The 12,598-nt window shown below is 41.8% G+C and overlaps 1 protein-coding gene across 11 annotated transcripts in view; it reads left to right on the top strand.

The window, feature by feature from the left end:
- The first annotated feature begins 7,597 nt into the window (after positions 1-7,597).
- The window catches only part of INPP4A (inositol polyphosphate-4-phosphatase type I A), a 146,111-nt gene continuing 141,110 nt past the window's right edge, over positions 7,598-12,598 (top strand). For 4 of the 11 annotated variants that reach the window (XM_063594574.1, XM_055107622.2, XM_034953697.3 and 1 more), the window contains exon 1: positions 7,600-7,830. The gene's annotated coding sequence lies outside the window, so the exon portion shown is untranslated. Of the gene's footprint in view, positions 7,831-8,421; positions 8,445-8,753; positions 8,896-12,598 lie in introns of those variants that run through there. The other 7 variants (XM_055107620.2, XM_055107617.2, XM_055107618.2 and 4 more) reach the window with 4 other exon arrangements.

The following is a 12,598-nucleotide window of genomic DNA, read 5'->3' as shown; positions in this document are numbered from 1 at the left end:
TTTCTAATTTCCCTTCTGAGTTCTTCTTTGACCCTTTGGTTACCGAGAACTGTGTTGTTTAATTTCCATTTACTTGTAAATTTCCCAAATTTCCTTCTGTTGTTGATTTCTGTTTTAATTCCATTGTGCTCAGAGAACATAATTTGTATGACTTCAATTCTTTTTTATTTATTTAGGCTTTTAAAAGTCCTACCATATAATCTATCCTAGAGGATATTTCATGTACAGTTGAACATGAGGTATGTTCTGTTATTGTTGGGTGGAATATTCTACAACTTTGTTAAATCTAGTTGGCTTATGGTATTGTTAATGTTTTATATATCCTTTTAGATTTACTTCATTATTTTATCCATTACTTAAAGTGGAGTACTGCAATAATCAATTACTACTATTACAATGTTCACTTCTCACTTCAATTCTGTTTTTGCTACATGTATTCTCGGGTTCTATTGTGGATGTATATATGTCTATAATTACTATCTCTTACTCATAGTTTAAACTTGTTACAATTATAAAATGTCTCTGTTTGTCAGTAGTATTTTTGTTTTGTTTTAAGTTTGTTTTGTATTATATTAGAATAACTTCTCCAGTACTCTGTTGGTTATTGTTTCTGTGGTATACCTTTGTTCATCATTTTACCTTAAACCTATTTATACCTTAAAATTTACATTCATCTCTGTACACAATGTGCAGTTGGATCATATTTTTTAAAAGTCCATTCAGACAATCTCTGCTTTTTGATTGGAATATTTAATACATTTTTACTGATCCATTGATTGATTGAGACAGAGTCTTGCTCTGTCACTCAGGCTGGAGTACTGTGGTACAATGATAGTTCACTGTAGCCTAAAATTCCTGGGCTCAAGTTATCCTCCCACCTCAGCCTCCTAAATAGCTGAAACTACAAGTGTGAGCCACCGTGCCTGGCTAATATTTTAAAAAATTTTTCTAGAAATGGGGTCTCACTATGTTGCCTAGGCTGGACTTGAATGCATGACCTCAAACAGTTCTCCCACCTCAGCCTCCCAAAGTGCTGGGATTGCAGGCATGAACCACACACTCAGCCACATTTACACTTAATATAACTTGAGATAAAGTAGTACTGATGTCTGTCATTTGCTGTGTATTTTCTATATATCTTATATCCTGTGTGTTCCTCTATTACTCATTACTGTCTTCTTTTGTGGTAAATAGGCATTTTCTACTATGCTATTTTAATTTCCTGGTTTTATTTATATATGTATACATAAAGTCATTTTCTTAGTATTTGTTCTGGAGGTTACAGTTAGCTTCTCAATTTAAAACAATTGAGTTTTTAGAACTTAATTTCAATGACATACACAAACTGTGCTCCAGTTAAGCTCTCTTTACTCCCCCACTTCTTTGTGCTATTATTGTCATACAAATTATATCTTTTTACATTATGAGCCCATCAACACAGACTTATGCTTACTTTTTATGCAGTTGTCTTTTAAATCAGTGAGAAGAAAGGCATTACACACTGACTTTAAATTTGCCTTAGTTGTTTTTCTTTGTATGAATTTGAGTTACTCTCTAATGACATTTTATTTCAGCCTAAAGGACTCCTTTAGTGCTTCTTAGTGGGTGGATCTGCTAGTAATGAATTCACTCAGTTTCTGTTTGTCTGAGGTAGTCTTAATTTCTCTTTCATTTTCAAGGACAGTTTTGCTGAATATAGAATTCTAGGTCTGCTCTTCCTTCCGTTCCTTTTATTACTTTGAATGTGTCATCTTACTGCCTTCTGGTCTCTATGGTTTCTGGTGAGAAAACAGTTGTTAATTTTATTGAGGATTCTTTGTACATGAGGAGTTGCTTGTTTCTTGCTGCTTTCAAGAGTCTCTCCATCTTTGGTTTTAGATAGTTTGATTATGATGTATCTCAGTATGCTTCTCTTTGAGTTCATTTTAGTTGACAGTTTGATTATGATGTATCTCAGTATGCTTCTCTTTGAGTTCATTTTAGTTGGAGTTTGTTGAAATTTTTGGATTATAGATTAATTTTTAAATCAAATTTGGAAAGGTTTTAGTGAATATTTTTTTCTGCACTTTTATCTCCCTCCTCTCCTTCTGGTACTCCCAATTGGTACTAGATATATCTTAGTATATTTGATGGCGTCTACTGATCTCTTAGGCTCTGTTCATCTTTCTTCATTGATTTTTCCTATATGTTCCTCAGACTAGGCAGTATCCATGGACTTATCCTCAATTTTGCTAATTCTTCTGCCACTCAATCCTGCTATTGTCCCCCTATAATGTATTTTTCATTTCAGTTATTATACCTTTCTATTACAGAGTTTCTTTATATATAGTTATATAATTCCTATATCTTTAATTACACTCTCTTTTTGGTGAGATATTGTTCTCATACTTTCCTTTAATTTTTGACACATGGTTTCCATCAGTTCTTTGAACACATTTATAATAGCTAATTTTAGGTCTTCGTCTAGTAAGTCTACAATTTATGCATTTTTAATGACAGTCTGTTGACTGCCTTCCAGCCTGTGTCCTTTTCTGCCTGTTTATGTGTCTTACAACTTTTTGCTAAAATATAGACACTAAAAATAATGTAATGTGGCAACTCTGAAAACCATGTTTCCCTTTCCCCCAGGGTTTGCTGTTGTTACTGTTTTTATTTCTTTGATGCCTTTCTTGGACTAATTTTGTAAAGTCTGTATTCTTTGTCATCTGTAGTCACTGATACGTCACTGTAGCCATTTGTAGTCCTTACTCAGTTAGCTTAATTGTTCACTAATGATGAGAGAAATGCTCTATCATTCCTCAAATGCTAGAATCAAAGATTTTTTTTTCCTTTGTTTATGGTGGGACTATGTGTGCATATTAATGCATGCCTTCAATTTTCAGGCAGACAATTCACAGCTTTGCCTCAGCCTTCACATCCTGCTTGCTCAAAGCCTCACAGTTAGCCAGAAGTAAAACCTGGGCATTCTCAGATTTCCAGAAATATGTTAATCTTTTTTTTTCTGTTAGATGAGATCTTGCTATGTTGCCCATAGCATAATTGAGATCTTGCTATGTTGTCCAGTGGCTATTCACAGGTGCAATCATAACACACTACAGCCTCAAACTCCTGGGCTCGAGTGATCCTTCCACCTCAGCCTCCTGAGTAGCTGGGACCATAGGCATGTGCCACCAGGCAGCTTATGTTAAATCTTTTTAATGCCCCCTCCCCATGGACATCTCATTCTTCACTTTTCTTTTTCAAGTTTTTCAGTCAGCCTATTGTTAGCTGTAACTGGTGTCACTACCTGAGGCTGCTGTAATATTAAACAATTGTTACTGATTGTTTTCAACAATGCCCTGTGGAGAGGACCATTTGCACAGGGCAAGCTCTGAGTTATGCCAATTAAAGACAAACCCTGGGAATGTAGCTTTTCCAGGAAGCTGCCAGACAAGTAAATAGTGCCAAGACTCTGGGGATGGGGCTCTTTCAGGTGCTCCACATCCTTTTTGCCCCTCCAGTGGCTGCTAGACTGCTCTTATGGTTGCAGGGCTGTTGGTTTTCAAGGTTACACATACTCTTTTTTCTTCTTCTTCTTTTTTTTTTTTTTTTTTTTTTTTTTGAGACAGGGTCTCACTCTGTTGCCCAGGCTCACTGCAACCTCTGCCTCCTGGGTTCAAGTGATTCTTGTGCCTTAACCTCCTGAGTAGCTGGGATTACAAGCATGCACCACTATGCCAGGCTAATTTTTATATTTCAAGTAGAGACAGGGTTTCATCATGTTGGCCAGGCTGGTCTCAAACTCCTGACCTCAAGTGATCCTCCCGCCTCAGCCTCCCCAAATGCTGAGATTACAGGTGGAGCCACCATGCTCAGCCTCAAGGTTACACATATTCTATGTAGTCGTCCCTCAGTATCCATGGGAGATTGGTTCCAGGACCTCTGGTGGATATGAAAATCCATGGATGCTCATGTCCCTTATATAAAATGGGGTAGTTTTTTTCATATAACCTATGCACATCCTCCTGTATACTTTCAATCATCTCTAGATTACTTATAATACTTAATACAATGTAAATGTTATGTAAATCATTGTTATACTCTATTGTTTAAGGAATAATGACAAGAAAAAAAAGTCCATACAAGTTCAGTACAGATGCGATTTTTTTTTCCAGACATTTTTGATCTGTGATTTGGTTGAATCCATGGATGTGGAAACCATAGATTTGGATAGCTGACTGTATCCCTACAAAAATATCCTGTTAAATGGCCTGAAGATAAATTCTCATGTAGGATGGTTCTAGTCCTAAAGATAACACTGTTCACCTCTTAATTATTGTATGTAGATAATCTGAATCAGCTTGCAGCAGGTCGAGCCACAGACAAAACTCCTTGACACTGAGTTAAAGAAGGAAGGGGTTTATTCAGCCGGGAGCACCGGCAAGACTCCTGTCTCAAGAGCCAAGCTCCCTGAGTGAGCAATTCCTGTCCCTTTTAAGGGCTCACAACTCTAAGGGGGTCCGTGTGAGAGGGTCATGATCAATCGAGTAAGTGGGGGTACATGACTGGGGGCTGCATGCACCGGTAATCAGAATGGAACAGGACAGGACAGGGATTTTTACAATGCTTTTCCATACAATATCTGGAATCTATAGATAACACAACTGGTTAGGTCAGGGGTCAATCTTTAACTAGCAGGCCTAGGGCGCGGCGCTGGGCTGTCTGCCTGTGGATTTCATTTCTGCCTTTCAGTTTTTACTTCTTCTTTCTTTGGAGGCAGAAATTGGGCATAAGACAATATGAGGGGTGGTCCCCTCCCTTAAGCTTACTTATTGTATATAGATCATTTAAGTCAGTATGTTCATCAGAATCCCTTGGAGGGCTTGTTAAAATACAGGTCACTTGGCCCCACTTCTAGAGTTTCTGATTCAGCAGATCTGGGATGGGGTCTGGGAATTTGCATTTCTAGCAAGTTCTGGGAGGATGTTGATGTGACTGGTTAGGGACCCCATGTTGAGAACTTCTGAAGGACTGAGATACTTTACCACCAGCATACTTAGCTATCACATCGCGATGCTTAGGGATGATATAGCATGATATTGTAAACCAAAAGGTGTCTGAGACAGATCTGTCAATTTAGAGGTTTATTTTGCCAAGGTTGAGGATGCAACTGGGAAAATGAGGCACAAACTACAGTAGGATCTGTGGCCTATGCTTTTTCCCAAGAGGGTTTTGGGGACTTCAATACTTAAAGAGGAAAAAGTGGGCAGGAGGGGAAAGAAGAACAGTGAATTATGCATTTTTACATAAGGTAAGTAAACAGAGAGTAGAGGAAGAGGTCAAATATGCATTTGTCTTGGGGTGGGTGGAAGGATGATTCCTCCACTTGTCTTTGTCCCATTCCTGTGACGATAAGCTGTTAATTTACATTGTCAGGGTGAGGGAGGCCATCTGGGGAGATATGTGGCCTTCTATCTTGCAGCTATCTCTTTAGGAACAAAAGGAAGGCAGTTTTTTTTGCATGATTCAGTTCCCAAGCTTAGCTTTTCCCTTTGGAGTAGTGAGTTTGGGGGTCCCGAGATTTTATTTTCCTTTTACAGTATTAACTAACACATGGCTCCCTTTTCTCTTGATAATTTTCATTCTACGGTGGAATTAGGGCCTCATTCTTTGCCACACTGAAAACATGATTGATCTTTGAAGATTATCCAGAATTACATAACAGTCAAGTGACAAATGTTATTGGAAGCTGATCCTCATTCAGTGTTACTGTACTAAATGAATGAATACTGAAATTAGACTGATATCTATTTTTAAATCTTTATAAATTAGTTTTTTTTCTTTTTTAAAAGTTAGTGTTTAACAACTTTCTTAGCTTGATTATGACTGCCAGGCGTGGTGGCTCACGCCTGTAATTCCAGCACCTTGGGAGGCCGAGGCGGGTGGATCACCTGAGGTCAGGAGTTCAAGACCAGCCTGACCAACATGGAGAAACCCTGTCTCTACTAAAAATACAAATTTAGCCAGGGTGGTGGCACATGCCTGTAATCCCAGCTACTTGGGAGGCTGAGGCAGGAGAATCACTTGAACCTGGGAGGCGGAGGTTGCGGTGAGCCGAGATCGCGCCATTGCACTCCAGCCTAGGCAAAAAGAGCGAAACTCCATCTCAAAAATAAATAAATAAACAGCATGGCCATAAAATTTATTGTTTGAACAGGAATACATTTGAGAGTGAAAGAGGGCCCTATTAATAATTTTGCTGCAAAAAGATGTAAACTGGGGCTGTTCCAAGCAAACTAATTGGTCACAGTAATTAAAAAAAAATGCAAAAATATTTTTGCATTTCTACAAATTTGATTTTCTTGGCTTTAACTTTGTACTGTGGAGTCAAGGTTCTGTCAATATTTCTTTCCATTTAGCTGGAGAAATAATAAGAGGGAACTGTTTTATTACTAAGTTACTTTTCAGAAGAGAAATAAAATAAAAAGTAAAGAAATAAAAATTTAAAACTAGGACATTTTCTTTTTCTTTTTTCTTTTCTTTTCTTTTTTTTTTTTTTTTTTTTTTTTTTTTTTTTTAGAGATACAGGGTGTTGCTCTGTCTCCCAGGCTGACACTGCAGCCTCAAACTCCTCTGCTCAATCGATGCTCCTGCCTCAGGCTCCCCAAAAAACTCGTTTTATATTTGTTTATTTTTATTCCAGACTATTGTCTGTATTTTGGTGACATGAGGAGGATCAGACATAATTCTAAATGAGTTCAGAGAATTCTTAATTTCCATTCCTAACTGGTCAATCTCTTTTGTTTTTGAAGCAAATTATATGTTTAAATGCTCTGCCTGAGAAGTATTCTGGTTTATTGAATTAAAATCATTTTAAGAATTTTTTTTTCGGATAAAATGTGAAGACTCAAAGATAAGGATACATTCAGTCCAGTATTTGCCCTTGCTCAAGGAGAAAGGCTGTTTTAAAGTCAAAGTGAAAATTTTCTTCCAAAACTTCTGATTATTGTTTTTGTCTATGGAAAAATAGAAACTTGGGGCAAAGTGTAAGGACTGATGCTGTTGCAAGTCTGTTAGTACATACTTATGCACACAGGCCAGAACAGGTCTGGAAGGACATACACTTAGAGGTTAGCAATTTTCTTTTTTTTGCAAGTCTGCATTTTCAAAGAATTAAGATTTTAATTTTTTGCTTGTCTGGTTGGAATGTTCAGTTTCCTAAACATCTCCTGGGGAGTGAGTACGTCTGCACTTCAGGAAGTGCTCTTGTCCGGAGGGCAAAAGGTTGGGGGCGCATCCCCGGGTCGCGGCTCCTCCAGGAAACTTTCCCTTGGGGATCCGTCAGGGCCTCAGATGCCTCAGTGGATGACAGGGTGAAGATGCCATCGCTCAGTCAAGTCCAGAAGTTCAAGAACTCCTTGCAGGTGAAGCAGTCACAGGATAGGGTGGGATCTTGTGGGAACCTAGCAGTAGGAATTGGCGCGAGCAGCTCGGTCACCGGCCCTGCTGCCTCAGAGGGCGGACCCAGCTCGGGCTGGTAGTGGGGCGGGGGTCGCAGGGCGCGGGCCGGGCCCTCAGCGCGCATGCGCGACAAGGGGGCGGGGCCAGGGCGGGGCTGCGCCCGGCGTCTAGAGCGGCGGCCGCTGGCTAGGGCTGCGGCGCGCGTGGAGGGTTCGGGGCTGGTTTGCCGCCGGGTCGGGCTCCGTGGGCCGGGGCGGGAGGACCAGCACCTGAGGCTGGGCCCGCAGCGCGCGACTTCACAGCCAGGCGGCGGCGCTGCTGCTGCGGGGCTCCGGCGCGCAGCCCGGCGGGACAGCGGGGCGGCTGGCGCCGGGGGCCGGGGAGCGCCAGGTAGGTGGGCCGGGCCGGGCAGGAGGCGACGCGGCCGCCGCGGGGGCCGGGGCTGGGGACGGACAGCGGGCGCGGGGGCGCGTCTAGGTCCCCGCTGGGGCGGATGTGGACGGCGCCCGCGGTTTTCATGGAAATTGCACTGCCTAACGGTGCCAGTGGTCCACCTGCGGTGGCGTCTTTTGAGAACAATCCGAGCCCGGCCGACCCCCAGCCCCGTGAAGACGCGGCCGCCCCAGCAGGGAGCCGGGTGCCGAGCGGGCGCGTGGCCGCGGGACGCAGACGCGGCGCCTGCCCGATGCGGCTCCAGGGCTGGGTCTACGGGCTCCTGAAGCTGGAGGCCTTGCCGTGTTTTGGGTGGAAACATAACCGGGTGAAAGTAAACATGCATCTCCGTGTGGGAAATCTGGTCTCCATCCTCGAAACTCTTCCATTTTCTGCCTGCCTTTAGACCCCAACAACATTTCTAGCATCTTTGCTTTCTATATTTTATTTCTCTCTGGCTTTGCTAGTCAATTAATTGAGGCCTGAGAAATGTGCAGGGATCTGTGGCTGTCTCTTGAAAAGCCAGCCAGGAATGGGTAGGCCCCAGAAGACAGACATTCAAAATGTCAGAGGTAAATTTGTGTCTTTGTGGGCGAAGGAAGGGAATGTTGATGGTCTCGCTTCCCTTCCCCTGTCGCATGCCCTCTGACATTACATAATGATGGGTTCTTCCTGCCCCGAGTTCATCCGTAATGACAGACCATGAAAATGTTCCTCTGGGTAAGAAAGACCTATATGTGGTAGAGCCCATCTTCTCTTTTGCTTTGCCACTGAATGTGTCTTGTGTTGGGAACCTGCCTAAGAGTGGAATTTGATTTGTCGCCTGCCCCTCAGGGCATTTAAACCAAGGGAATGGGGGTGGGGTGGCGATTTGGGTGTTGCAGAGAAATTCTGACTGGTCCATCTGTTCACAGTGGGTTGTGTGGACCATGGGGAAGCCAGTGGGGTTGAGGACAGAGTGGGTTGACTTCGGTGTGAATCATGGTTCTGCCGCTTGCTGACTCTGGTTCTTATCTCTAAAAGGTGAGAGCAGAGCCTTTTTTGCTGAGTTTGTTTTGGAATCTAGCTGCTGTTGGCGTTGGCCAGTGCACGTAGAATTGCTTGCTATAGGTTGTCCTAGAATTGAGCCTAATTTTTCTTTGGTTGAAAAACACACTTTCTTTAACGGAAATTTTGTTTTTGGATCTAGGCTAGGGCGTTTGTTTTGGGGGTTCTTTGCTGAAGTGTCGACTGCTAATGTACTGTTTTCTTTGAAGAAAGATGAATGATGGGGCCCATGTAAGAAGGGCAGTGTGGTTGGTCTGTTGCAGGAGTGGTGTCAGGAGGCCGTGATGCTGTCTGTCCCAGGGGTGGCGTTGCATGTGAACGGGCCTCTCGGTGCCTCATTCCCTGTGATGTCTAGTAAACACGCCTGTGAAGCCAGAGCTGCTTGGTAGAGTTTGGCTTGAAGAAAAGGCTTAAAGAAATGGATGTGGACAAATTCAAAGAGAAAGAAACATTGTGTTTCTACTGAACTCCTTATAGAATTAGTCTGCTTACCTGGCCACCTTACTCATCATGTAGCTACTTTTTTCATTTAGATTATTCTGTCTCAGGGTGTTTAATCTGCTTGGGTAAGTCTTGTTTCCCAACTAGATTCAGAACCAAGGGCAGATATTATAGTGCCTCCCTGTTTTCAAAACTGGATATTTTGTAGTATTGCTATTAAACTGAATATTAGCGTTTTTAAAAAAAATCACTTTAAGGAAAGGATGAAATAAAATAATACACGAGAGCTATTTGTAAACTGTAGAGCACTAGAAAAATGGGATGTGTATGACAGAGAACTATCAGCCCTGCAAGTCCCTTTAACTAGCTGCCTCCCTAAGAGGGAGCGTTCTCAGCCAGCATCTCTTCAAATGCACACGGGAATGGACCTGAAGGCGGTGTGGGACCGACTGACCCACTGATCCCCAGCCCAGGGCTTAACATCTCAAGAGTTCAGTGAGGCAGAGTGGAGGGGGAGGCTTTCCACCAAGACTGTTTCATCCTGTTTTCGTTTTTAAATGAAAAGCTCCTTTTTAGTTTAGTATTCCAGAAAAGTTGCCACAACATCATCAACTACTCATGGTGTCAGGAGGCTTTGACTTTCACTGAGAAAAAAATAGCACAAATCTGCAGCAAAAAAGGCTTGATTATGTTGGTGCTTCTGTAGAACTTGATTAATGAGCTGGTCTTGAGAGAGCCTTCGAAACGGCTTTTTTTTTTTTTTTTCAGTGTCCTAAAACAGAAGTTCTGTGAGGAAAACATATTTCGAGGAGACCAATATTAACGCCCATGCAGGCTTGCTTCATTTTGTCTCTGTGTTTTTAAGGAAAATACCATCATGAAGCTAATCCCAGGGAATTTACCTATATTTCTATTCATATGCACATGTTATTCTCTAATTTTTTTTTTTAGTATTTTGATATAGTTTCAGACTTACAGAAAAGTTGCAAGAATAAGCCAAAGGTTTCTCAGATTCTCCAAATGTGGACATTCTGTTACACTGCTTTATCATTCTCTTTTATTCCTGTGTGTTACTACTTTTTCCTGAACTGCTTAATAGTAAGTTGCAGGCTTGAGGCCCTTTACCTCTAAATACTTCACTGTGTATTTCCCAAAAAACAAGGATATTCATAACAGCAGTAATCCCAGCACTTTGGGAGGCCGAGGCGGGCGGATCACAAGATCAGGAGATCGAGACCATCCTGGCTAACACGGTGAAACCCTATCTCTACTAAAAATACAAAAAATTAGCCGGGCTTAGTGGTGGGCGCCTGTAGTCCCAGCTGCTTGGGAGGCTGAGGCAGGAGAATGGCGTGAACCTGGGAGGCGGAGCTTGCAGTGAGCAGAGATCGCACCACTGCACTCCAGCCTGGGGGACAGAGCGAGACTCTGTCTCAAAAAAAAAAAAAAAAAAAAAAAATCATGGCCGGGCGCAGTGGCTCATGCCTATAATCCCAGCAATTTGGGAGGCTGAGGTGGGAGGATCACTTGAGTCCAGGAGTTTGAGACCAGCCTGGCCAACATGATGAAATACTGTCTCTACTAAAAATACAAAAATTAGCTGGGTATAGTGGCGTGTGCTCGTAGTCCCAGCTACTTGGGAGGCTAAGGCATGAGAATCTCTTGAACTCAGGAGGTGGAGGTTGCAGTGAGCCGAGATCATACCACTGCACTCTAGCCTAGGCAACAGAGTGAGACTGTCTCAAAAAAAAAAAAATCATGAAATTAATGTTGATATAACACTATTTAGTGTACAGGTCGTATTTAGATTTTGTCAATTGCTTTGATAATGTCCTTTATAGCAAAAGAAAATCCTAGATCATCTGTTTTGCATTAAGTTTTTCTGTCTCTATAGTATCCTTTTATCTGAAAGTTACCACGTCTTTCTTTTGTATTTCACGACATAGACATATTTGAAGACTACTGACTTTTTAAGATAATGCCCTCAATTGGGTTTCCTGTGGTTTCATGATTAGATTCAGGTTATGCACTTCTGGCGGGAGTAGCACAAGGTTGAAGCAGTTGTAGTCTTCTTTTCTCTCTCTCTCTCTCTTTTTTTTTTTTTTTTTTTAAAGAGACAAGGTCTCCCTTCGTTGGAGTGCAGTGGTGCCATGGCAACTCACTACAGCTTGGACCTACTCCACTCAGTGATCCTTCTGCCTTAGCCTCCTGAGTAGCTGGACTATAGGTGTGTGCCATTGCACCCGGCCAATTTTTAAATATTTTATAGGGGCTGGATCTCACACTGTGTTGCCCAGGCTGGTCTCAGACTCCTACTCTCGCCATCCTCCTGCGTTGGCCGACCACAGTGCTGAGTTTACAGGCATGAGCCACTGTGCCCGACTAATGCTGCAGCCTTCTTAATGTATCCCATCAGGAGGCATATGCTGTGATTATCCCATTCTCTGGCCCTGTTAACTTTGATCACTTGAATTAAGGTGGTGTCTATCTCATGGAAAAGTTACCATTTTTCCCTTTGTAGTTAATCTGTGTCTTAAAGGAAGAGAATTTGAGACTATGTAAATATAGTTAACTTCTCATACAATTAACTGACTAGTTTCAGAATTCATTGATGTTTCTTACCTGAGTCAATTATTATGATAGTAGGCAGATGATGATTTTCATAGTTCCTTCTATATTTATTAGTTGGAACTGTACTGAAAGGAAGAACCTTCCTTTCTCTATTATTTACTTTTTGATTTACATCACTGGACTCATGAATTCTTGCTTTATTCAATAGATTATAGTCCATTACTCCCATTATGCATTTTGTTGCTCAAATTATCCTAGATTTGGCCAGTGGGAGTCCCTTCAGTCTGGCTTTTGTGTCCTTTTGACAAGTGCTCATCATTCTTTGAGGACTTTTCTTGCAGGCACAAAATCTTCAAGGACTCAGCTTATACTTTCCTTGTCCCAGCCCTGGAATCAGCCATTTCTCCAAAGAGTCCTGGTTTCCTTTAGTGGAGAATGGTATAAAAACCGAGATGTAGGCACTATGTATTCTCGTCTAGACCTTTTCAGGGGATAGATGCTCTCATTGTAAACATAAATGTAGTCACATTACACAAAATTTTCTGTGGCTTGCTTTTTAAATTTGTACTCCTTCCATTAGGCTGTGAAACTGTCTGTTTCCCTTTAACTTGGCCAACATTTAAGAGAATAAATCTTGTTAATTTTGCCAATCTAATGGGCAAGGAAG

Source organism: Pan paniscus, chromosome 12, assembly GCF_029289425.2.
Source record: "Pan paniscus chromosome 12, NHGRI_mPanPan1-v2.0_pri, whole genome shotgun sequence".
NCBI lineage: Eukaryota > Metazoa > Chordata > Mammalia > Primates > Hominidae > Pan > Pan paniscus.
This window is presented reverse-complemented; position numbering and strand designations above follow the sequence as displayed.